The sequence below is a fragment of the Vulpes lagopus genome, chromosome 3, assembly GCF_018345385.1.
Source record: "Vulpes lagopus strain Blue_001 chromosome 3, ASM1834538v1, whole genome shotgun sequence".
Lineage (NCBI taxonomy): Eukaryota > Metazoa > Chordata > Mammalia > Carnivora > Canidae > Vulpes > Vulpes lagopus.
In genome coordinates, this window is record NC_054826.1 from 90216524 (window position 1) to 90244435 (window position 27912).

The 27912-nt window shown below is 38.2% G+C and overlaps 1 protein-coding gene across 1 annotated transcript in view; it reads left to right on the forward strand.

Moving 5' to 3' along the window:
• Positions 1-27912, forward strand: part of CALN1 (calneuron 1) — a 521841-nt gene that overhangs the window by 78803 nt on the left and 415126 nt on the right. The gene's annotated exons all lie outside the window — the stretch shown is intronic.

Here is a 27912-nt window from a genome sequence, read left to right on the forward strand (position 1 = left end):
CCATTCACATTCAGAGTAACTATTGAAAGATAGGAGTTTAGTGTCATCATATTACCTATTCAGTCCCTGTTTCTGTGGATTGTTTCTTTGGGCTTCCTCTTTCTTTTTTTTTTTTTTAATTAACTTTTATTGGTGTTTAATTTACCAACATACAGAAAAACACCCAGTGCTCATCCCGTCAAGTGTCCACCTCAGTGCCCGTCACCCATTCCCCTCCAACACCCGCCCTCCTCCCCTTCCACCACCCCTAGTTCGTTTCCCCGAGTTAGGAGTCTTTATGTTCTGTCTCCCTTCCTGATATTTCCCAACATTTCTTTTCCCTTCCTTTATATTCCCTTTCACTATTATTCATATTCCCCAAATGAACGAGAACATACACTGTTTGTCCTTCTTCGATTGACTTATTTCACTCAGCATAATACCCTCCAGTTCCATCCACGTTGAAGCAAATGGTGGGGCTTCCTCTTTCTTTTACAGGATCCCCCTTAATATTTCTTGCAAAGCCAGTTTGGTGGTCACATATTCTTTCAGTTTCTGTCTATCTTGGAAGCTCTTTATCTCTCCTATTCTGAATGACAGCCTTGCTGGGTAAAGTATTCTTGGCTACATGTTTTTCTCATTTAGGACCCTGTATACATCATGCCAGCCCTTTCTGGCCTGCCAGGTCTCTGTGGAGAGGTCTGCTGTTAATCTGATATTTTTCCCCATATAACTTAAGAATCTCTTGTCTTGAACTTATTTAAGAATTTTCTTTTTATCTTTTAAGTTTGCAAATTTGACTATTAAATGTTGAATGATTTAAATTGATTTTTTGGGGTCCTCTCTATCTCTTGGATCTGAATGCCTATTTCCTTCCCCAGATTAGGGAAGTTCTCAGCTAAGATTTGTTCAAATAAAGTTTGTGGTCCTCTCTGTCTCTCAGCATCTTCTGGAACCCGAATAAAACATATATTCTTTCTTCTCAAGCTATCATTTATTTCCCTAAGCCTTTGCTCATGGGTTCTTAATTGTTTTTCTCCTTTTTCCTCGGCTTCCTTCTTTTCCATCAACTTGTCTTCTATGTCACTCACTCTCTCTTCCACCTCATTAACCCTAGCATTTAGAGCATCCAGTTTGGACTGCATCTCAGTCATAGTATTTTTAATTTTATCCTGATTAGATCTCAATTCTGCAGTAAAAGAGTCTCTAGAGTCCTTTATGCTTTTTTCCAGAGCCACCAGTAACTTTATAATTGCAGTTCTGGTTGAATTTATGACATTGTATTTACATCTACATTCAGTAATGTATGTGGCAGAGACTATTGCTTCTAGTTCTTTCTTTTGTGGTGAATTCTTCCTTCTAGTAATTTTATCTAACGCAGAGTGGTTGTATAAGCATGCAGAGTAAAAAATATCAACCACGACCTAAGTAAAATACACCCTAGACAATTCTGAAGAGGTCAGGGACCAGGAAATAAAAGAAAAAGAACAGAGAAAAATAAAGCAAAAGGACCACTAAAGTGAAAAGCTAATTTAAAAACAAAATAGTAAGAATTAAAAAAAAAAAACAAAGAAGAAGAAGAAAAAAAGGGGTAGTAGTAAGAAAGTGGTGGTAGGGAGAGAATATAGCCTCCCTGAGGGGACATAGAGGGCGATCCTCTTGGTTCTGAGTGTATTTAGTTCTGTATGTTAGATGTTCAATTCCAAATTTATATAAACCAGCAAAACTCATATAAAGACCCAACATCAACCACAAAACATAAACGAGATAAAAGAGGGGGGGCAGAATGGGAAACAAGAGAGAATATAGTCTCACAGAATGAACCAACACATGTTCCATCTGGTTCTGGGCACATTTTCGTCATGTGTTAGAAGGCACTAATTTCTACCATTATAAAACAAAATGAGACAGAAAAAACAAAAACCCATAACTTGTATATCTACTAAAATTAAATTGAATACATTGAAGGGAATCCAAAAATGAAGATTATATCTAAGAGATATAATTGTAGAACTATGAAAGTCAAAAAGGAAAAAGGTTATAAACGAAAAGTTGGTAAAACATTGTAGTTAAGGCAGGAAAAGGGGAAAATATTGGAAATTTAAAGCTGAAATAAAAACGAATTGTAATAAAAAACATCCCAAACCCTTTAGTTCTATATACTATTTTCCCTCAGTCTTGGAGCTTTCCAGTGCTGCTTTATCAAGAACTTGCTCTTCCCCTGTTCTTATAGCAGTTCTTCTGGGGGAGGGGTCTATTGCCCTGATTCTCAGGTGTCTGTGCCCCACTGGAGACGCCCGCCTCCTGCCAGATGTAGGGCTCAGTGTGAGTTGTTTATCCTGTGAGGCCTTTGTTCCTTGACGGTCCCACACCAGGTGAAAGGTGAAAAGAAGAGAGAAAAGAAAAAAAAAATGGCAGTGGCCAGATCTCCAGGTCCCGGGCCAAGAGCTGCCCGCCAGTACTGAACTGCAGTGTCTGTCCACACTGGCCTAGATGCTCCTGGGGCCTAGGCGCGGGTGCACTGCTCTGCACAAATTGCAGGGCACCCAGCGGCAGGAGAGTTCTCGCTGTCCTGGGCGCTCCTGAGGTCCGCCTCTCCCGAAGGACACAGAGGACAGCCAGCTTTGTCTGCTTTGGCGCCCTCGGATCAAGCAGCCTGCTCTGTGCTGGGACCTGTGCTCCCAGGGTCCGCCCTCCCAAAGGGAACCGAGGACAGCCTTCTCATCTACTGCCGGACTCGAGGCTAAAGGGACCTCTGCAGCTGACCCGCGTATCCGGCGGGCTGCTCCCAAATGCCCCAGAGGGTTGCGGCGCTCCAGCCCTTTACTGCGATTGGATCCTGGTTTGCCGGGAGCTTGCTCCCTGGCGCCCCTACTTTTATCGGGAATCTGAAGGCTTCACTGCCCCTCCTGCGAGTCTGCCCTATTTCCCTTCCAAGCATTTTTCATTCAGGGAAAACTCAGGTGCGGACTTTTAAAGTTCCTGCTTATCCAAGGCTCAGTTTTTGTGCCCCTGAGGCTTTCGCGGCTGGGCCTTCGTCGGGCTTTCCCAGGCTGGGCTTTCGGGTGGGCTTGTCGTGGCTCCGCTTTCACCCAGCTTATCGCGGCTCCCCTCCCCCACCTTTTTTCCTTCACCTTCCTATGTTGTCAGAAGTGAAAACTTGTCTCTCTGTAGCATTCCAGCTGCTCTCTCTTTACATATCAGGTCGAATTCGTAGGTGTTCAGGATGTTTTGAAAGTTATCTAGGTAAGTTTGTGGCACCAGGTAGGTTGAGGATCCCTACTCCTCTGACATCTTGCCTCTTCCCTCCGCAGGAGTGCCTGAGGGGCTTAGTCAGTAGAGCATGCGGCTCTTGATTCCAGGGTTGTAAATTTGAGCCCTACATTTGGTGTAGAGATTGCTTGAAAATAAATCTTTAAAAAAACAAAGTCCATTTGGTTTCACATAGGTACAGCCACCCCAGTTTCCTTTTGCTTCCATTTCCATGAAACATCCTTTTCCATCCCTTCATGTGTGTGTCCTTACATGATGTGTGTCCTTACATCTGAAGTGAGTATCTTGTAGGCAGCATATAGATGGGTCTTGTTTCTTTTACCCATACAGCCACTCTATGTTTTTTGACTAGAGAATTTAGTCCATTTACATTTAAAGCAATTATTGATAGGTATGTGCTTATTTTATTCATTGCTTTCTGGTTGTTTTGTAGTTATTCTCTGTTCTTTTCTTTTTCTCTTTCTTCCCTCGTGGTTTGATGACTTTCTATAGTGTTATGTTTATATTTCTTTCTTTCTTACTATGTTTGTGTATCTACTATAGGTTTTTGCTTTGTTGTTATCATGAGGCTCATATATAATAGCCGATATATACATGTGTCTATTCTAAGTTGAAAGCATGATGTAATACATTCTACAATTCTACTTTTTTTTTTTTACCATCCCCACCATGGTTTATATTTTTGATGTCATATTTTACATTTTATTCTGTATATCCTTTAACTAATAATTGTAGTTACAGTATTTTACTACTTTTGTCTCTTAATCATGATACTACCCTTATAAGTGATAAATTCATTATCTTTACCATATGTTTACCTTTACCAGTAAGATGTAGTTTTATGTGTTTTCTTGTTCCTAAATAGTGCCCTTTCTTTTCAGCTTAAATAATTCCCTTTAACATTTCCTATGAAGCCAGTTTAGTGGTGATGAACTTCTTTAGCTTTTGTTTGTCTAGCAATCTCTCTCTCTCTCTCTCTCCTTCAATTATGAATAATAACCTTGCCAGGTAAAGTATTCTTGGTTTGAAATTTTTTCCTTTCAGCACTTTGAATATATAATGCCGCTCATTTCTGGTCTGTAAAGTTTCTGATGAAAAATCTGCTGATAATCTTATGAGGGCTCTCTTGTATGTAACAAGTTGTTTTTCTTATACTGCTTTTAAGATTCTCTCTTTATCTTTACGTTTGGCGTTTTAATTATAATGTGTCTTGGTGTAGGTTGTTTTGAGGTCCTTTTTTTGGAACTTTTTTTGGGATTTCTGTATCTAGATATCTGTTTCCTTCTCCAGGTTAGGGAAGTTTTCAGCCATTATTTTTTCAAATAAGTTTTCTGCCTCTTTCTTTCTCTTCTCCTTCTAGGACCTCTATAATCTTAATGTTATTCTGTTTGATGTTGTCCTCTAGAAGTTCTTTAAGCTATCTTCACTTTTATTTATTTATTCTTAAGATTTTATTTATTTATTCATGACAGACACACACTGAGAGAGGCAGAGACACAGGCAGAGGGAGAAGCAGGCTCCCTGTGGGGAGACTGATCCAAGACACCACCTGAGCCAAAGGCAGATGTTCAACCACTGAACCATCCAGGCAGCCCAAGCTGTCTTCACTTAAAAAAATTATTTTATTGTTGTTGTTGTTACTCCTTTTGGGTGAGTTTCATTAACCTGCCTTCTAGATCCCTGATTCTTCCTTCTGCTTCATCTAGTCTGCTGCTGAAACTCTCTAATGTATTTTTCAATTCAGTTATTGCATTCTTCAGCTCTGTGGCTTCTGTTTAGTACTTTCCTACATTTTCTCTTTGTTCAAGTCTCTACTTTGTTCATCTATTCATCTTCCAAGTATGATGAGCATCTCTACGACCATTACTTTGAACTCTTTAGCAGATAAAGTACTACTCTCCATTTCATTAAGGTTTTTTTAATTAAAGTTTTTATCTGGGGTTTTATTTGGAATTTTTTCCTGTTTCACCATTTTGCTTGACTCTCTCTGTTTGTTTTTATGTATTAGGCAAAATAGCTATCTCTCCCAGTCTCAAAGGAGTGGCCTTGTGTGGGAGATGAACCTTATCACTTAACCTTGCTCTAGCTCTTTGTTGTGTCTCAGATCTTTGTGATTTTTCTAAACAGGCTAACACATTTTTGATAGGATCCAGTTGTTGAGGATATGTCAAGACCTATGAGTGTTCCAGAGGGAGGGATCTCAGCATCTAGTTTCAGACCAATTGATAACTAGACCCTCAGATGGCAACTTTTAAGGTATGCAAATGTATATTGTGGGATCACAATTGTAAGCCTGCTGTCCTCCAGACCAGGTGATTTGGAGATGTTCTCTTAGTGAGAGTTGCAAAAATCATAGGTCCAGATAAGTGTATGAGCTCCTTTCTGGGACCTACTGACAAGCTGTAGTGAGAACATGGGAGAGCACAACAATAATATTCCTAGCCTATGTTCTCTGAGAACATCTCTGTAGTGTTTAGATATGTGGTAGGCCTGAAGCTTACCCCTGAGGCTGACGCTCTGGGACAAGTAAATAGGCCTTTCTCACAGAAGACTGAAGGTGTTTCATTCTGCTGTCTGGGCAGGGTTGGTAGCCTGCCAAGAGCTTTTTTCTCCAATTGTTTCAGACTCATGGGGCCCTGAATACAATTTACTAGAGTTATGTGCTCACTGGGCATCCTCTGTCTGGACTGTGTGCACAGGTTTGACAAATCCAAGGGAGTGGTAAAGGGGCAGGGCACTCTCCCCATCTGGTTTTGGCAGGGCTGGAGGAGCAGTGTGGAGGCAGGATACACCAGCAGATTGGAGGAAAAACACAAAAATGGTGCCTGCCAGTGCCTCCGTCCACAGAGAGAGTTCTAACTGGCTCTTGCCCCTCTGGCAGATGCTTTAAGATTAACAAACAAATCTCCTTCTCCTGTGGTCTAGGTGTTTTCCAAAGTGCTGGTTTTGTGCTGAGTCTGAGGGCAAGTGAATCTACATCTCCATTCCCTATAGCCCTGTGGCTCTTCTGGACCTAAGCTCCACTGATTTTTAAAGCCAGAAATGTTGGGGACTCATCTCTTCCATGAAAGTCCCAGAGGTTGGGTGCCTGATGTGTGACACAAATTCATCACTCTTCAGGGAGAAGCTCCGTATTTGTGAGAGCCCTCCGATTGTGGTTGTCACACCAAGGGTGGGGAGATATAACAGGTGGCCCTGTTAGCCTTTGTTTTAGAGAAGCTATTCAGCTAGTTTTGTCTTTTTCAGAGGGGAATATTGCTTATGTAGCTGTAGATTTTTTGTGTCCTTGGGAGGAGGTGAGTTCAGAATCTCCCTATGCTATCATATTGAACTGCCTACCCTGGGCTTTACTTTATTATTTGAATTGACCTACATTACCCTCATTTTCACTTAAAATTTTGTTGTTTCTGTTTTACAAAAGAAATAAGGCTTTTTATTCAAACATTGATTATCCTGTCCCAATCCTACCTGGTTCTGCAATTCAATTCTGGCACTGGCCACTTGGAGTTGGTGCCAGCCCCATAAAAAGGCTTAGTCTTCCATAAGCATGCCTCCACTTCAGACACCACCCTCAAATTTAAGGGGTTCCCAGATCACACACACTTCTGACCAACTAACTACAAATTTGGAGGTACCTAATACTCAGATTCAATAATTAGAATGATTCAAAGAAGTCAAGAAAGTGCTGTACTTATAAATGATACAACTCAGGCACAGCCAAATGATGAGGCATGGAGGGTGAGGTCTGGAAGGGTTCTGGATGCAGAGCTTCTGTGCCCTCTTCCCAGGAAATCAGGGCACATCATCTGCCCAGGGCACATGTGTGTTTACCAAGAAGCAGCTCCACCAAGCCTCAGTGCTCAGAATTTTCACTGGGGTTTCTCTCCAGAGGTACAGTTGATTAAACCACTGGCAATATGAGACTTGACTGATGAGACATGAGACCACCTCCAGCTTTTTTCTCTCCCTGAAGGTCAGGCTGGTTCCAAGTTTCACTCTAATCACAAACTTGGTCTTTCTGGTGACCAGCCCCCATTCTGAAGCTCTCATGGGTCTCCCTACCAGTCTCCTCCTTGGGTGTGATCCAGGGGCTCATAAATAGCAAAGAAATGTCTATCACTTGAGGGAGTGTCTCTTAGAAGCTCTGGGCTGAAAACCAAGGCCAAAAATGAGACAAATTACTTATACAACACACACATAATAATTTAACAATGCAGAAAATGTTTATATAGAAAACAAAAGTCACTCATAATCCCCAAACCCAGAAATAGTCACTGCTGATGTTGGGTTCTTTCAGAGTTGTTTTCTGTGCACATATCAGTATGTAAATAAAATTGCTTTTATGCAAATGCCACTTTATTTAATGTACTCTTTTGCAATTTGTTATTTTCAGTTATTTTGGGCCTATTTCTATATCATTATGTTTAAACCAAACTTGACCTCATTATTTTAAACTGTTGGACTTAATACACCATTGCTTACTTTCTAAAAACAAACACACAAACAAACCAAAAACTCTTTAGTGGGAATTAGGGTCATTCCTAGGTTCTTTTTCCTTCTTTTGGAAATTACCACAATGTTTCTGGTCTCTGTGAAAATCTTTGTGCACTTGTTCAAACACATGTAAGATGAGTTCTTATAAAAAGGAAAAATATAGATGAAAAGATGCGTGCATTTTAATTTTCACCATGTGTTTTCAAGAGCCCTTTAAACACATTTAACTCATTCCCACCAATGAATGCCTGCTATCAATTCTTTTACTTTCAACTTTTTGTGCCTATTAAATATAAAACATAGTCTACCACTTTTCTTCTTTTAAAAGGTGAGTTTTGTGTGCATTTGTCTTTTGAAAGATAATGTGTTACACAGTTTAAAAATCTTATTTTCTCTTCGATGATTTAGAATGTTTATTATGTGGTTATTTAGTTCCACTAATTTAACTTACATGCTTAAAAATATTTTTCAATTAATCCACTTGAACAGTTTTGGTTTCAATCTTTCCTCTGGAAAATAAAGCAATATTACTTTCTCTCAGCTTTTCCACTTCTTTCCCTTATCCTCCTCATTGTTCTCAGTTGAAACTGATTCTGATACCTGGTAACCTGGCCTGCTTTTGGTAAACTATGCTGTCATGTAAGTGTGATGTCATTTGCTCCAGTGTATGATATCATGGCAAAAATTTTAAAACCATACATATACAATTTAACATGTGGATTTGGGTGAAATCATTTTAATTTAACACTCATTCTACATAGTAATGGATTTTATGGGAAGTGATATTCCAAAGACTTAGCATCCAGCCCTAGGGATCAGGGTTCTAGAAGCTTCCTGTGAAACCTTGGTCAAGCAAGGAAATCCAGGGACTCCAGGATGGGGTGAGGGGCATTGGGGGTATATGGAGAGACTTGATGGTTATTTCTGACTTCTTTTTTTTTTTAATTTTTTTAAAAATTTTTATTTATTTATGATAGTCACAGAGAGAGAGAGAGAGAGAGAGAGAGAGAGAGAGAGAGAGGCAGAGATACAGGCAGAGGGAGAAGCAGGCTCTATGCACCGGGAGCCCGATGTGGGATTCGATCCCGGGTCTCCAGGATCGCGCCCTGGGCCAAAGGCAGGCGCCAAACCGCTGCGCCACCCAGGGATCCCGGTTATTTCTGACTTCTATGTGAATAGGCTATGGAGAGTTTTTTTAATTATAAAAAGTAAGCTTTTTAAAAACACAAAAGATAAAAATACTATTCTTATAGCAAGCACCAACAAGGCAGAACTAAGAAGAATGTGACAGTATTTATCCTGTCACTTAACCTTGCTCTAGCTCTTTGTACCCCTCAGAGGTGACTGGCAACCAATGTTGCCAGTTTGGTTCTTTTTGAGCCCATTTTTTCCTATGCTTATAGAAACATGTCTCATGTTTGTACTCTTCCTCAATTTTCTATTAAAAAAATTTCAAACCGGGGATCCCTGGGTGGCGCAGCGGTTTGGCGCCTGCCTTTGGCCCAGGGCGCGATCCTGGAGACCCTGGATCGAGTCCCGCGTCAGGCTCCCGGCATGGAGCCTGCTTCTCCCTCCTCCTGAATCTCTGCCTCTCTTTCTCTCTATGCCTATCATAAATAAATAAATAAATCTTTAAAAAAAATTTCAAACCTATGGAAAAATTGCAAAAATAGTATAAAAAACCACCTATAAACCTTCTTCCTTCTCTCTCTCTCTCTCTCCCCACTGAGCCATTTGAAAATTATATGAGAATAAATTGAAGACACCATGACAGACTACATTCCTAAATATTTAGCATGTATTTCCTAAGAACAATTACATTCTTCTACATGACCACAATATAATGATCATACCAGGAAATTTAGCATTGATATACTGAAGTAAATACAGACTCCCCCTAAAGATTTCCTTAATTATTGCCATAATTGCCATAATGTCCTTTATAGTAGTATGTTTGTGTTAAACTCAAGACCTAGTCATAACTGAACATTCCATTTAGTTGCTGGGTCAACTCAGAACAATTTTCAAGCCTCTTTTACACATTTTATGACATTGGCATTTTTGCAGAGTCTAGGTCAGATGTTTCCTTGTATTTGGAATCAGATTTTGTGTTTTTGGCATGAATGCTACATATGTGATGTCATCTTCCCCGTGTATCACAGAAGGAGGCACTCAGGGCCAGTATGCCCCACTATTCATTGTGCAAAGTTTGATCATTAGTTTGAGTGGTGTCTGCCAGATTTCTCCATATCCTGTTTTTCAACTATCTTTCACCTAATGCAGACATAGGCAAACTTTTTCTGTGAAGGGCCAGATATATATATATTAAGTTTTGCAGGCAGAATAAGGTCTCTGTCACATATTTTTTCTTTCCCCCCAGCCATTTAAAAACATAAAAACCTTTCTTAGCTGGTAAGCCTTACATAAACAGGTAGATTGACAATTCTTGCTTATAGTAGTCCTTACTTTGTTGGTTGTAAAATGGTGACTTTTAAATTTCCATTATTCCTTCTGCATTATTAGTTGGCATTCCTCTTGCAAAATAATATATACAGTGTGGTACTATTTATATGAAGAAGTAGTATACATCTGTGCAGTATCTCTGGGAAGACACATAAGAAAGTAGTAATAGTGCTTGCTGGATGGAAGGAAAGCAGAATATCTGGAAGACAGAGGTGGGAGGGAGATATTTTACTGAACATTGTTTTGTACTTTGGAATTTTGAACCATGTTAGGGGACTTTGAGATGGATTGGGATGGTTGAGGAGGAGGAAGGTGCTAAAAATGACTCCATTGTGGTCTGGCTTCCAAGACAGAGGGTTATGCCAATTATTGAACTAAAAGCTACAAATAGAATTCATCAGCTCTAGTGCAGAGTTGCTGGGACATTGAGAGGAATGTGATCCAGAGCACAGCAGAGGGACTGGCCAGAGGCAGGAAGGGACCCAGGGCCTTTCAATGGGGGGAAAAAGGAAGACAGTACGTGTCGTGATGGTGGCAGGTTTGTTGAGTGGGTACCAATGAACAGTATTTCATGTTGTCTTTATTGACTTTGCTACTATTGACAAATTGAGAAAACTCAACAAATTGCACTTTTTTTCTCTCTCCAGTTAAAATTTTTTTAAAAAGCTGAGGTTGCACAGATGAGAATCAAAATATCAACTTTGTTATACTGCACTCAGGATTAGATAATTTACCACCTGGCCAGTCACAGGAGGTGATGGACACATGCAAATTCCAGACCAAACAGTGCAAGAGAGGAGGCTGAGCTGCCAGTCCTTTGCATTCTTCCAAATTGACTAACTAGAGAAGTGGGTGAGGAAGCCGAAAGTTAGTTACACTAATTGGTATGGCTCCACGCGGAAACAAGAAATCCAAGAAAAGAGCCTTTCCCTTACTATATGTTTATATCTTTACACTTCTGCCAATATTGGGTGACACAAATACTTTTAATTTTTACCTATTGGTTGGGCTAAAAATGTTATCTCATTATGGAAATATTTTTAACTACACTTGTCTGGGCTTCACTTTTGTAAATTTGGATTCAGTTGGTTTGGCATGATTCTCATTTGTGCATTTAAAAGCATTTACAAATCTCGGGGTGCCTGGCTGGCTCAGTTGGTGAAGTGAGTGACTCTTGATCTTGGGGCTGTGAGTTTGAGCCTCACACTGGGTGTAGAGATTACTTTAAGAACATTCATAAATATCATTCCTGATAATCATGTTATCAAGCTAAGGTTGAGAAAGCCTTGGAATTTTATTGAGGTGGTAAGGGCGTGTCAGAAAATGTCTACTTCTGATTTTCTACTTTCTAATTGATCTTCATTTGCTTTATTTCTAATATAATCTCTCCCTATCCCAATCAAAAGGCTGGGACACATTGAAATGGGCAGTGTGGGGGTCACATGAGGCCCTTTCTCCCCAGCCGCTGGGCTGTAGCTACTCCTCCTCAACCCCACGCACACTTCAGATCTCTGCTCTAGCTTGCAGTGCAGGTTGTATTAGGGAGGTTCCTTGGTCCTACAGCATTGTGCCGGTTCCCAAGCTCAGGAAATGTGGTCCACCCCCAGGACCTATTTCATTTTGGTTCTAGTTGTACCAAGTCTGGCAACTATCCTTCAGCACTTGTAGGGAAAGGTTAAGGTTGTCCAAGTTTCAGCGTAGTTTTCATTTTTTATTTTAGTTCCTTCCCTGATTTTTGTAGGTTTCAGGGAGGATGCTCTAAAAATGTCTACTTACACAGCCATATTTCCTGGAAGTACTTCCTTACTTCCCTGAATTAAAAAAAAAAAAAAGCTCAGGTGTATTTAGGTTGAAGCAGTAATTTCATGCTCCCAGCTTTCCCATCTGCCCTGAGGCAACTATATGTGACCAGATCTGCTTCAACATACACAGACTAAATAATATGCTCCGACTTTTTTCTTATTTTATAGATTTTAGATAATATATTTTTTATTCTTTTTTCTTATATTTTGATTTATGTTCCAATTTTAGATCTTTGATTATTTACTGTATCATTCAGATTGGGCTAGGCTATGTTTCTATCAATTTTGCTTTATATATTTTGAGCATATATTATTAGGTGTATCCAATTTTTTGGATACACTTTTATCATTATTAAATGTCATTCTTTATCTTTAGTAAAACCTCTTTACCTTAAACTTTGCTTTGTTTGGTATTGGTATATCTGTACCAGTTTCTTTCAGTTATTTTTTGCATACCCCATCCTTTCATGTTCAAAAATCCTGTGCCCTCATATTTCTTGTGTGTTTACTGCAAATAAAATGTCCTTGGATATTTTTATATTTGTTAACAGTCTTTGTCTTCTTGAGGTTAGAATACATTTACCCTGGTAATACGGATTGTGACTACTGATTTACTTGGATTTCAATCTATAATCTTACTATTTACTTTCTATTCATCTCATCTGTTCTATGTTCCCTTTCAACTCCTTTCATTTTGGTGGAATTCATTGTGTTTTATTAGTCCATTCCCCCTTAATAATCATACATTCTCTTATTATTCTTTTAGTGTTTATTCTAGAGCTTGCAACGTGTATCCTTGACCCACTGGTACATATCCTAAATTAGTATATTTATCATTTCATTATGATGCAAGGACTGGAGGCCAACTTATTTTCTGTCACTATAGATTTGTTTTACCTGTCCTAGAATTTCCTAAGAATGAAATAATGTTGTACATACTCTTTTGTGTATGGCTTCTTTCACCCAGAATATTGTTTTTGAGATTCAGTCATGTTGTTGTGGGTATCTAGTCTGTTCCTCTAACTGTTGAGTAATATCATTGTATTGATATTCTATAATTTGTTCATCTAGTTACCTATTGATTAATATTTGGATTGTTTCTGGTTTTTAACATTGTAAAGAAAGATGCTATAAACATTCATGTAAAAGTCATGTTGTGGACTTAATTTTTCTAAGAGAAATACCCAGAACTGAAATTGCTGAATCATAGATCATTGTGTGTTTCACTTTATAAGAAAATGCTAAGTAATTTTTCAAAATTATTGAACTATTTGCATTCCCAGTAGCATTGTATGAGAGTTCTAATTGCTGTACATTTTTGTCAACACTTAGTATTGTCAAGTGTTTTAATTTTATCCATTTCACTTGTTGTGTGATAGTATTCCATTGTGGTTTTATTTATTTAATTTTTTAAAAAAGATTTTATTTATTCACTCATGAGAGACACAGAGAGAAAGGCAGAGACATAGACAGAGGGAGAAACAGGCTCCATGAAGGGAGGCCAATGCACAACTCGATCCCAGGACCCCAGGATCATGCCCTGAGCTGAGGTCAGATGCTCAACCACTGAGTCACCCAGGTGTCCCTCTGTCCCTCCATTGTCATTTTAATGTGCATTTCTGATAACTAATGATGCTGAGAATTTTTTCATGTGCTATTGACCATTCATATATCTTGTTATTCTAATCATTTGTCCATATAAAAAATTAAGTTGTATGTTTCATTTTATTGAGTTGCAAGATTTCTTGATATATTCTTGGTAGAAGTTCTTGGCTAGATACATATGGCATTATATATATGTATATAATTTTTATATTTATAGATATTTTATATATATTTTTCCCTGTTCATGACTTGTCTTCATTTTTTTCAAAAGTGTCTTGTAATGAGTACAAGATTTTAATTTTGATGACGTAAAATTATAATATTTTCCTTTTATCGTTTGTGCTTTTTGTGTCCTATATAAGAAATTTCTACTTACCAAAGGTTGCAAAGATTTTTTGCCTATATTTTCTTATGAAATTTTGGTGACTTTGGCTTTTACATTTAAGTCTATGATCTATTTTGAGTTAATTTCTGTGCATAGGATAAAGTAAGTACCAAAGTTCATTCATTTCCACATGGAAAACCAATTGCCTAGCATGATCTGATGAAAAGACTGTCATTTCCACTATTGCAATTAACTTGGCACTTTTGTTAAAAATCAATTGATTACATACGTGTAGGTCTATTCCTGATCTATTATGTTCCTTGGATCTGTATGTCTATTTTTTTGCCAAAACCACACTCTCTTGATTAGCTTTATACAAGTCTTGAAATCAAGTAGTCCTCTTCTACCTTCTTCCTTTTAAATATTGTTTTGGCTATTATCTGTTCTTTGCATTTTTTATATAAATTTTAGAAATCGCTTATCAAATTTTGCAGAGAAATATTTTTAGCACTTTTGTTTGGATTATGTTAAACTTATAGATCAATTTCAGGAGAATCAACATCTTAAAAATGTCAAAACTCCAGTTCAGGTACATGTTAGAGTGCTCCATTTATTTTTTATCTTTAATTTCTTTTGTTAGTGTTTTGTAGTTTTTAGTATACAGATCTTCCACTTATTCTATTAAACTTATCCCTAATACTTCATGTTTTTGATACTATTGTGAATGGCATTATTTTTAAATTTCATTCTCCAATTGCTTCTTTGTGGTTTTGATCTTGTATTCTGTGATCTTGCTAAAGTCACTTACTAGTTCTGATAGCTTTTTTAATAGATTACTTAAGATTTTCTACATATATGCTCATGTTGATTTTGAATAAAAGGTTTTGCTCTTTTCTTATCCATCTGTGTGTATTTTATTTCTTTTACTTAACTTATTTCACTGGCAGGAGCCTCTAACAAATGTTCAAGAGATGCCTTGTTCCTGGTTTTACAGGGACATCAATCAATCTTTGACCTTAGGGAGGATGGTAGCTATACTTTTATTTTATTTTATTTTATTTTATTATTTTATTTTATTAAGGATGTCCTTTATTGAGGAAGTTCCCTTCTATTCCTACTCATATGAGAGTTTTCATCATGAATGGGTGTTGAGTTTTGTCAAGTACTTTTTATGTATGCATTAGGATGATAATAAAATTTTCTTCTCTGAATGAGATAAATCACACTGATTAATTTTTAAAAATTTAAACCAATTTTATATGCCTGGGAAAAACTCCACTTGGTCAAGATGTATTAGTCTTTTTATACATTGCTGAGTTTAGTTTGGTAATATACTACTAAGGGTTTTGAATTTATATCCATTTTATTTTCTTGTAATATCTTTATCTGATTTTGTTAAGAGTATAACCCTGGCTTCATAAAATGACTTGAGATGTATCATCCTTTATTTTATGAAAGATTTTTATAAGATTGATGTTCATTCTTCATTAAATGTTTGTTAGGATTTATCAGAGAGTTTTCTTGGCATAAAGGAATTTGGTTTTGTTTTTGGAATTAGGTTATTAATTATGAATTAAATTTCTTTAAAAGATATAGTACTATTTAGATTTTCTATCTCTTCTTGGATCTGTTTTGTTAATTTGTGGTTTTTCAAAGAATTCTATTTTATTTAGTTGTCGACTTTTTTGGAATAAATTTATTTATAATAGTCCTTTGTTATTCTTACTGTCTTTAGGATCTATGGTAAACTCCCTTCATCATGTCTGATTTGGTAATTTGTATTTTCTCCATACTTTTAAGTCTTACTTAGGGACTCATCAATTTTACTGACATTTTCATTTATTTTTCTCTATTGTTTGTCCAGTTTCTACTTCATTAATTTCTGCTCTTTATTATTTCCTTCTATTTTATTTGGATTTAATTTGATGTTCTTTTTATAGCTTCTTAAAGTAGAATTTTAGAAAGTTGGTTTTTGGGGCACTTGAGTGGCTTAGTTGGTTTAGCATCTGCCTTCAGCTCAGGTCATGATACTAGTACAAGGGTCCTGGGATTAAGCCTCTTGTTGGGCTTCCTGCTCTGCAGGAAGCTTCTCCCTCTCCTTCTACTGCTCCCTCTGCTTGTGATCTCTAATTCTCTGTCAAATAAATAAAAAAAATCTTTAAAAACAAGTTGGTTTTAAACCCTTTCTCTTTTTCTGAAAATGCATTTTAAGCTAAAATTTTTCCTCTAAGCACTGTTCTAGCTGCAGTTCTAGAACAAATTTTAACACATTGTGTTTTCATTACATTTGGTTCAAAATATTTTAAACTTACTTCGTGATTTATGCAATACGTAAAACTGTATTTTACTCATAAAATACTGGAGAATTTTCCAGGTGTATTATTGTTATTGATTTCCAACTTATTTCCATTGTAGTCTGAGAATGTTTTCTGTATTAACTCAGTACTTTTAAATTTTCTGAGAATTTTTCTGTGGCCCAACATATACTCTATCCTTTATGAACATTCCATGTGTGCTTGAAAAGACTATATCCTGCAGTGGTTAATGCAGTGCTCTATAAATTTAATTTGGTCAAGTTATTTGCTAGTGTTTGACAAGTATATATCTTTACACGTCTTATTAATTACTGAAGGAGGTGTGTTAAAATCTTCTACTGTTTGTGGATTTGTTTTCTTCATATATTGTACATCATGTATTTTTAAAGTTTGTTATAGTTACATTTCGATTGTTGTATTTCCTTAATGAATTGATCCTTTACCATTATGAATCAACCCTATTTATCTCTGGCAGTATTTCTTGTCTGACGTTAATATAGCTGTTTCAGCCTTCTTATGATTAATATTTCTATGATATATAGAATAATATTATACTATTTCACGGATAATGTCAGTACCTTTTAACAGTATACTTTTATTCCCTCCTTCCCATCTTTTGTGCTTTTTTGGGTCATATATACTTTACTTTATACATATAAGTTCCATAATACATTGGTATTATTATTTTCTTTAATCAGACAGCTACCTTTAAAGAAACAAAAAAAAAATACAGGAAAAATTGCTTGTATTTACTCACATATTTATCCATTTCTAGCTTTCTTCTCTCCTAAGTTTTGATCTGCTATCATTTTACTTCAGCTTGATAGCTATAAATTATTTTACTTTTTGTTTACCTAAACAACTTTATTTTACCTTCATAGTTGAAGAATGTTGTTGTTGATGCTTATAGTATATTCAGGGTACTTTTTTTCCCATTGTCTTCTGGCTTGCATTATTTCTGAAAAGAAGTTAGTCGATTCTTATCTTTGTTCTCTTGATATGTCTCTTTCCTCTGGTTACTTTAATTTTTCTCTTTGCTACTAGTTTTCAGTAAATGGATTATGATGTACATGATGTAGTTTCCTTTTTTATCTTGCTTAGGGTACTTGAGCCACTGGGGTCTGTGTATTTGTAGCTCTTATCAAATATGGAAAATTTTAGCTATTACTTATTCAGATATTTTTTCTGCCCTACTGACTTTTTCATGCTCACACACTTCAGGTATTAAAATCAAACATATGTTAGACTGCTTGATATGTCATACAAGTCACTGAACTCTATTTTTCCCAGGCATTGTTTTTCCTGCACTTTGGCTTCTATTGCTGTGTTTTTCAGTTCATTTTTCTTTTTCCCTTAGCATCTAATCTTATGTTAAGCCTATCAGTGACTATTTATTAATATATATTTTCCAAATATATATTCTCCAAATATATTTTCAGCTCTAGAATTGCATTAAGTTGTTAAAAATAGTTTCTGTTCTTTTCTTTACTGTGTTCATATTTTTCTTTAAATCCTTGAGCATATTTGCGGTAACTATACAAAAGCCCTGGTCTGCTAATTTCATCATTCTTGGTATTTTTGCTTCTGTTTCTTTGGACACTGAATGTTACATTGTAGAATCTCTGGATTTTGCAGTTCTTTAAGACTTTTGAAGTTTGTTTTTTAGGCAGATAAGTTGCTTGAGAATTAGCTTGATCCTTTTGATCATTTTTAAGTTTTTTTTTTTTAAAGATTATTTATTTATTTATTTATTTATTTATTTATTTATTTATTTATGATAGACAGAGAGAGAGAGAGAGAGCGAGGCAGAGACACAGGCAGAGGAAGAAGCAGGCTCCATGCCGGGAGCCTGACGTGGGACTCGATCCTGGGACTCCAGGGTTGCGCCCTGGGCCAAAGGCAGGCGTTAAACCACTGAGCCACCCAGGGATCCCCAAGTTTTGTTAGAACAATAGAATAGCCTCTACCTTAATACTAGTTTATTTAGACTAGTTTAGTCTAACTACTACAACTACTAAGGTACAATCCACAGAGTGTCTCTAGTGTAATCCCAGATGTTTTCTTCACTTGGGATCATCAAAACTTGAATGCTTTCCAGTTCTTTATTACCTCTAAGAATTATTCAAGTTATGGCTCTCCACCTATGCCTGACCACATGGAATCTTATCCAATATATGCAAATTTTAGTTATTAACCAGGAACTCAAAATAATCTCTATGGAGTTTTTCTCAGCTTTTTATGTGCATAGTTTTCTCTCTTCAGTTCTCTGCTTGACAAATTCCAGCTGCCTAAGCCTCCATGAATTCTGATTTCTATCTACCCAAGTCAATGAGACTACTGTGCTCTGCTTTTGTTTCTTTTTCTTTTACAATGGTACAGAAAAATGCCTCCAGGAAGAAAGCTGGACAATTGTAGGGCTCATCTCATTTGTTTCTCTTCTCATATGGATCATAGTTCTGCACTGGTTGTGGTTCCATTATTTTTTTTTAAAGATTTATTTTTTTAATTTATTCATGATAGACATAGAGAGAGAGAGGCAGAGACACAGGCAGAGGGAGAAGCAGGCTCCATGCAGGTAGCCCGACGCGGGACTCGATCCCGGCACTCGAGGATCGCGCCCTGGGCCAAAGGCAGGCGCTAAACCGCTGAGCCACCCAGGGATCCCCTGGTTCCATTATTGAAAACAGTGAATTAATATATTTTGTCTAGTGTTCCAATTAACAGGAGTGGGACGCCTGGGTGGCTCATGGGTTGAGAATCTGCCTTTGGCTCGGGGCATGATCCTGACGTCCTGGGATCGAGTCCCACACTGGGCTCCTGTGGAGATCCTGCTTCTCCCTCTGCCTATGTCTCTGCCTCTCTCTCTGTGTCTCTCATGAATAAATAAATAAAATCTTAAAAAAAAAAAACAGTTGGGAACAAGTCTGCTACTAGCTCAGAAGCAAAAATTCCTCATCTCTTTTTGTTGAGTATTTTCACTGCACTCAGAATTTTTGGTGTACGGTTATTTTCTTTTAGCATGCCAAAGATTATATCAATAGTTGTGAGATATACTAACTTTTATCATCTCTGATGAAATGTCATTGGCTGTTAAAGTTGAGTACACGTGCATGTGTGTGTCCAGGAGAAAGGAACTGGCTTCTTTTTTCCCCTTTTAAAAAATAATTAAAGTATAATTAACTTTTTTTTTATAATTATAGTTAACATACAATGTCATGTTAGTTTCAGGTGTATAGCATAGTGACTCAACAATTTTGATCACCATAAATGTAGTTATGATCTGTCACCATGCAACATTATTACAATATTATTGACTATATTCCCTTTGCTGTACTTTTTATTCTGTGACTTATTTTTTTTTTAATTTGAATATTGTTGGCACACAATGTTACATTAATTTCAGGTGGATAATATAGTGATTCAACAAGTTTATACATAATGCTATGCCCACCACAAGTGTAGCTACCATCTGTCACTATACAACACTATTACAGCATCATTGACTATATTCCTTATGCTGTGTCTTTTATTCTCATGATTTATTCATTCTAAAACTGTAAACTTGTATCTTTCACTCTCTTTCAACCATTTCCCCCATCCTATCTTCCCTTGTCCCCTATGGCAACCAGCAGTTTGTTCTCCATACTTATAGGTCTGATTCTTCTTTTTGTTTATTTATTCATTTTTAAAAAGATTTATTTTAGAAAGAAAGAGAGCAGAGGGAGAGGCAGAGAGAGAGAGGGAGAGGGAGGAGAGAAGCAGACTCCCTGATGCAGGGCTTGATCTCATGACCCTGAGATTATGACCTTAACTGAAATCAAGAGTCAGACACTTAACTGATTGAGCTACTGAGTCTCCCTTTCTTTTCTTTCTTTCTTTCTTTCTTTCTTTCTTTCTTTCTTTCTTTCTTCTTTCTTTCTTTTCTTTTCTTTTCTTTCTTCTTTCTTCTTTCTTTTTTTTTTAGATTCCACATATGAGTGAAATCATGGCATTTGTCTTTCTCAGTCCAACTTATTTAATTTAGATACAGCCACTGTGGAAAACAGTGTAGAGTTTCCTCAAAAAATTAAAAATAGAAATACCATGTAATTCAATAATTTCACTACTGAGTATTTATTATTTTTAAAAATATTTTTTGTTTATTTGAGAGAGAAAGCATGAAAGAGACTACAAGCAGGGGAGAGGGGTAGAGGAAAAATCAGACTCTCTGTTGATCAGGGATCATGATGTGGAACTCAATTCCAGGACCTTGGGATCATGACCTGAGCCGAAGGCAAACACTTAATTGACTGAGCCACCCAGGTGCCCTTCCACTACTGGGTATTTATCCAAAGAAAATGAAAACACTAATTCCAAAAGATATATGCAACCCTATGTTTATTGTAGTATTATTAACAATAGCCAAGGTATAGAAGGAACCCAAGTGTTCATCATTAGGTGAATGTATAAGGAAGATGTGACACACACACACACACACACATACATACATACACAGAAAGGAATATTATGCAGCCATAAAAAGGATGGTATCCTGTCATTTGTGACAACATGGATGGACCTAGGAGGCATTATGCTTAGCAAGCCAGACTGCGAGAGACTAGCCTCTCTTAATATTTTGTCTTTGGTTTTTGGAAGTCTAATTATGATTGTCTATGTGTGGCTTTCTTTGAACATATCCTGCTTGGAATTTCTAAGATTTCCTAGATCTGTGGCTCAATGTCTTTCTCAGTTTTGGAAAATTCTCAGCCAATACTGCATTTATTCCCTTCTTTCTCTCCTTTTCAAACTTCAATTTATATGTTTGGCTGTTTACCACGTCCTATGTCTTTCTCAAACTCTTTTATCTACTTTCTTTTTAAAATATTTTATTGATTTATTCATGAGAGATCCACAGAAAGAGGCAAAGATATAGGCAGAGGGAGAAGCAGGCTCCCTGCAAGAGCCCAATGCGGGACTTGATCCCAGGACCCTGGGACCACGACCTGAGCCAAAAGTAGATGCTCAACCACCGAGCCACCCAGGCGTCCCTCTTTTCTCTGTTTTCATTCTTTTCTTCAGTACGATATTTTCTACTGACCTAATTAACAGTTCATTATTCTCTTTTGTTAAATCTGCTTTAAGCACATCTATTAAGTTATTATATTTTTGTTTGGTTCCAGAATTGTTATTTAATTCTGTTTTTAAAATACATTCTAGTTCTTCCCTGGTGAATTACTTTGTCTTAGCATTTAATTTCTTGAAAAAAAATTATCTCAATTGTTTTAGTGTTTATTTTACACATCTCCAATAACTGGATTGCCTATGTTTTCCTTGTTTGTTTTTTCACTGCTTTTTTTTCTTTCTTAATTTTCTTAATCCTGTCATCTGCCAGGATGCTTGGCAATTTTTTTTAAAGATTTTATTTATTTATTCATGAGAGACACACAGAGAAAGGCAGAGACATAGGCAGAGGGAGAAGCAGGCTCCCTGCGGGGAGCTAGATGCAGGACTTGATCCCAGGACTCTGGGATCATGACCTGAGCCCAAAGCAGACGCTTAACTACTGAGCCACCCAGGCGTCCCTTGGCAATTTTTGATTAAATGCCAGATATTATATATGAAATATTATAGTGTCTCTATATGTTGTTCTGTCCCTGCATTTTCATTTGACTGGCAGTTAGAACATATGCAAATCACCTTTTGCTGACCAGTAATTGAGGTAATTTGAAAAAGGGAGTTGATTCTCCCAAGGCTTTTGGCTTGCTCTTGTCTTCATGCATACAGTCTTTCAAGAGCTTCACCTGAAACCCTGGGTGTTTAATCAGTGCCCTTCCTCCACAGTAGGTTGTAAACTGTTATTTGTTCTGCAGGTGTTGTGAGACTCCTGCATATCCTCCTTCACTGTGAAACTACTTAGCTCCTGCTGGGTTTCGTTTCTTTACCTTTCACCCCCTACAGCATCAAAGGAGGCATATTTCTTTGGGGAGAAAGTGAAGCTGAAGGTTGCTTTCACTTTTCTGAGGTTTCATTTCCTGAGCATTTTGCTCCCTCTGGTCCCAGCTATCTCAGTAGTGCTGAAACCCAATTATTTTCTCTCCATCAAAAATCTCAAAAATCCTTGCAATGTAACTTTCCTTTTTGGCCTTTTGGCCCAGTGCTACTTGGAATCAGTTGATGTTTCAAAAGTAAAGGTAGCAGAGACTGTCAGGTTCACAAGAATGCCTCTGCCTTCCTTCTGGGTTCTTGATTCCTCTCTTGAGTTCTTAGTTTTGATTCCATTCTTTTTTAAAAAAAATTCTTGATACAAGTCTTTGAAATATTTTTTTCAGAAACAGTAAAAAGCTTTTTCTTTTCCTCATTTGTTTCATTGGGAAAATATTTTGTCTCTTACTTTCATACGTAACCTAACTGAATGAATAAACCCAATGATAACATTTTGCCTTCTGTGTTTCTTGGTTCATTTTTGTTCTGTGGTCTAGTGTTACTCCTGAAGCTAGTCTTCAGGATTTTTTTCCTTTGTTGATAATTTGAATTTGGCTTTATTCTAGATATTAAAAGAATTATCAGCATATGTGTCAACATAATCTCATTTCATTAATAATCCTATAATAGAGTAAATGTACTGTTTTGGTTGTTTTAGGAGCAGAATGTGTTATTCTTTTTGTAGGTATATTCTACATATTTATTACTTTGAAATAAAATAAATGTAGGACATATTTTTCTCATTTAACAAAATTAAGCCAATATTAAAAAATATATTTGTTGTAGGGCATTCATATATGCTCTACTTCTAGATAAACTAATAAGTAGAAGGCCCTCCAATAGTGATTCTTTACAGTTAGTCAGATAATAGACGTTATTACAATTATATTCTGTGCAGATATATTGTATACATATATATATATGGGTACGACATACAAAGTTTTCTTTTTTTTTTCTTTTTTTTATTTTTTATTTTATTTATGATAGTCACAGAGAGAGAGAGCGAGAGAGGCAGAGACACAGGCGGAGGAAGAAGCAGGCTTCATGCACCGGGAGCCTGATGTGGGATTCGATCCGGGGTCTCCAGGATCCCGCCCTGGGCCAAAGGCAGGCGCCAAACCGCTGCGCCACCCAGGGATCCTCAAAGTTTTCTTTTTCAAAAATTGTATCATATATGTTTTATTGCAATTTGCTTTTCTCACTTTATGATATAGCCTGGACTCTTTTCGAGGTAGCAAAATATTCTGGTTATCTGTTGTCAATAACAAATTACTCCCCAAAAGTGGCTTAAAACACCAATTTATTATTACCTCTTCTAGTCTGTGGGTCAGGAATTCAGACAGGTAGAGTGAGGATGGCTTGTCCCTGCCCTACAATATCTTGGGCCTCAGCTGAGAAGAATGTTACAGCAGGGGCCTGAATATCTGGAGGAATATCTGAATATCTGAATATTCTGTATCTGAATATTGTCCAGATCTTCCTTCCTTCCTTATTTCCTGCCTGACTTCCTTCATTCCTTCTTTCCGTCCTTCCTCTATCTCTCCCTCCCACCATCCTTTCTTGTAGCCTTTCCACACAAGAAAGCTTGGGCTGCCTCACAACATGGTACCTGAACTCTGTATAGAGTGATTCTGGGCTTCAGGAAAGTGTTCCAAGGGACAGGAAATGGAAGCTTCTAGTTTCTTAAGTCTGAGGCTTGGAAACCAACACAAAATAATTTGCATATTCTATTAAAGAATTAATAGATCCTGTTCAGATTCAAGGGCAGGGAGACGTAGATCTCAGCTCTTGAAGAGGAATATTAAAGCGTTTGTGGTCATAATTAATTCTTCATAGTAAAAAATTATTTACATTATTCCAACATGAAAAATACACAGAAACATCTAAAAGCTTCAGAGAAATTCACCTCCTTGTGGCCCCAGGCTCAGGCTTGAGGTCCTGGATTTGTTTATCTAGAACAGGTTCAGGTGTGGATGAGGCTCTCTGGAGATCTGTGAAGATCTGTCAACTTCTCTGCCCTTCCCTGAACACTGAACATACACAGGTGAGACAGAGATGTAACACCTGTAATAGACCTCACATCCAATAAAGGGGGACACGGGAGCTGTTTCCTGTAGTGCTCACTGATTATAGCAATACTGAAATCCAGCTTGTCTCCCATAAGAAACAGCAGCCTGTGTGCGTGTTTGCAGCCTGTTCACTACCTTGTGAAGACTGGGGACTCGATGGTCTCCTTTGCTTTTGTACTGTCTCAGTCTCTTTTTGTCCCAAGCTGATATATTCTCTTTAAATCACTAAGTGTTCCTTTGATTCAAATTATAATTTATCCATTGGACAAAAGCCAATCTTACATATTTCTTGAAGAATCGCCCTTCTCTATCATTAACCCCTGGTGAAGCTGCTAAGCGAACATGTTACAGATTCTTAGAAGCTCTTCCAGGCATGCCCTTAAAAATGTGTGAGGTCTTAACAAAGGATCTTCTTGCTCCATCTTCAACTTAATCTTTATCCAGAGACCACATTTTATTGCCCTGGATTTGTTAGCCTTTGCCTGGAGATCTCTAGAATGTACCAGCATGTCCTGGTTCTTTCTATTTCCTCTAAATTCTACAGAAAAAAAACCCCAAAGAATAGTTTTTTCTTTAATGCATCTCTGCTTGTCTTTTATCATCAGCATCTAGGAAAATTCAGTTGGCCCTTTCTGTGGAAAGGGAAGTCTTGGAAGTCTCCCTTGTCAGATCCATGAGTTCATTAGGTACCTTCTTGTTTGTCACATTATGAGAGGCAACAGTTTTGCTCGCTGTCCTACGAGTACATGACTCAGGTACTCTATCGTATAGTCTGCAGGAGCAATTCCCTCAGTGTCCTTCAAGTCCTCTCCAAGAGTCTCCTTGAGGCCTGTGCAGCTTTGGCTAAAACAGTTTTTCAAGGCACTGCTCTTGCCCATTGTTCAATCTGAAAGAAAGCCAGTGTGTTCAGTTTTTATGCAGCAGCAGCAGCCTGCTTCCAGATACCAAAGTTTGTTCTCCTTATCTGTTGCTGCCTAACAAACCACTCTAAAACCTCTAGCCACAAAGTAGAAAATGCGTGTTGTAAAAAATCCAACGCATTCTAAATCCTGTATTTTGATGGAATACATGAAAAGCTTTACCTTCCAGCATGTACACACCCACATGATTCTTCTTTTCCTGCCCATTTCTGTTTGGAACACACCAGACCCCTTCCTTCCCCTCTACCCTGGGGTGTCTTGGGCACTCAAAGTATATGTGTTTCTTGAAAGTAAAGGCAAAGAAGAAAAGGTAGGGGACAGGGATAAGGTAGAGGCAGGAATGACTTTGGCCATGTCAGAAAATGATTACCAGGTGGTGAGGTTGCTGTTGCGCAAGTGTCCTATTTGTCACTTGGAGTCTCAAAGCTAGGGGTAGGTGGTAGAAGGAAGTTACCCTCTATCCCTAGCTTTCTCCTAGAGGGCTGTATTATTCTGGGTTGGAGAGAATACTTATGCTAAATCCAGCTACAAATGCTGGATAAAGGGAAGTCCCTCCCACCTATTTTCTTCTATGTTGCTTTTAGCTTCCTTTCTGATAATTGGTACAAAATTTTCTTTGGCATTTTAACAGGAAGGGGCAGACACAATTTTGACCCTTAATATAGACTGAACACACTTTGACCCTTAATAAACACCTATAGAAGTTGGAGCAAGGGTATTGCAGGCCTTTGAACCTGCAACTCTCTTAACCTTAAAATAGTCGTTGTTGGTAAGACCAAGGAAACTGCATTGCAAATGTTCACGAAAGTCTGTGCCCCTGGCTTCTTTAGTTTTTGAGGTCTGCTGAGAGTAGTATTTCCAGAAGAAAGAACCTTGATCTTTTCCCCAAGCTAACTTTGGTTTGTGTTAACTGCTCACTGACAATGAAAACAGCCAACTTTTGCTGAAAGCCTCTTTGATGTCCAGAAGTGATTTGTGTGACTCCTCTCTAAGGGACTGCTTTTTCACAAGATCACATTTAATCTTTACAACAACCTGATGGAGGAGATACCGTAATTATCCCCATTTTACAGATGAGGAAAGTGAGATTTAGAGAGATCACACAACTGGCCCAAGTCCACACAGGCAGGGAGGGCAGAGACCTCCTGCCAGATGTATCCTAGTCTGGTTAAGTGGTGACCCATACCTTCTACCAGGAAACCCCATCATGTGCATGCTGTGAAAATTCAACCCAGTACATTGGAAGATCTAATTGGCTTTATTAAATGATTCATGAATCAGGCTGCACCCCATCTAGCAAGTAGAGAGGCTGTATGAGGAGTTGTATGTACTGGAAGGGTTTTATGGGGGGGGGGGCAAGACTGTTATTAGCAAAAGAAAAGGATTGTGCCAGTCAGATCTGCTTTCCAGGGCAGAAAGGCTAGGGTCTTAGCATGTAGGGGGCCTCCCCTTCCTTTGGGGGGCTAGTGAGGGCCCAGGTGGTGAACTCATTGGCACGGATTAACAAATTCCTGGCCAACCTGTTAACATTAAATTTCTGAGGGAGGATGAAACTGCACTTAGATTGGGGAATGAAGCCCGAGTTTGGCAATTCCGTCTAGATGACACCATTTTGGGCCTGGGCCTGTGGTTTTCTCCCCCCCCCACCCCTTTTTTTTATTATAATAGACTTGCCTAGGGGTTTTGGGTGACCCTGTTGACACGCAGAAAGTGACAAAACAATTGCTTACAGACACAACAGACTGTTAGAAGATGCAGTTTTCATGCAAATGGAGAGATCACAGGAAAAGATCATACCAAGACCCCACGAACTCTGTTCCTCTGCCTGCAACCCTTCATGGAAATCTCTGAAAATGATTTCAATGCATCTCCAAACTAAGGACAAAAGACTCCGCCGGTGGCTCAAGAAGATAATCTGGGGGAAGCAGGACTGGTTCAAGAAAAGATAGTAATAACACAGGGTAGCAAGTGCTAAATGCCAAAGGAATGGTGCCCGTGTTGAATGTTATGAAGACTCAGAGGAACCATGCCCAGGCTGCAAGCCTGGCAAGGAGGGGACCCTGATTAACTTGTGTGTCTGGCTGGCAGTGCCAATGCCCACATTCCCTTGGCAGCTGCACCAGCCAGCAGAGGGGTGATTGCTGAGCTGTTTGGACCAGAGGCTGATGGCAGTATCGCCTGCTTTGTTCCTGATTGGTGTAAGAATGTTTATATATACCTTATTCTTTGATTCTGAGAACCGGACGCATCTGAGCTGGTGAGCAGTCTTTCTGCCACCTAGAGGGGACAAGAAACTTGGGACCCTGGAAAGGAGGGTGCTGTAAGGAAGGACTAGCTTGCTGCAGCCAGGTGGGTTGTTCCTTCTCCCTTGGCACACCCTGGGGAGGAGCAGAAAGGCACCGGAAGGCATCTGTCTCCTAGGCGGTCTGAGACCCACCTTGGTGTGTGGATTTTTTTTCTTTTGCTTGACAACACCAGCCTCTGTTGCAACGTGCATTCTGTCAGCCGCTGGGCACAGGAGAGGTAGACTGCTGTGGACTGGAAAGTTGACTGGAGACTCTGAGCTAGAATGTTGCCCTTGAGGCGTGGGGCAGAGAGACTAAGGGTCCGGGCACGGACTTGGAGAGGTCAGCACCGGGCGGTGGCAGAGGGCCCCGGCTCACACCTGTGCCCAAGCGCCCTCTCCCCGCTCCTCAGACCCATCCT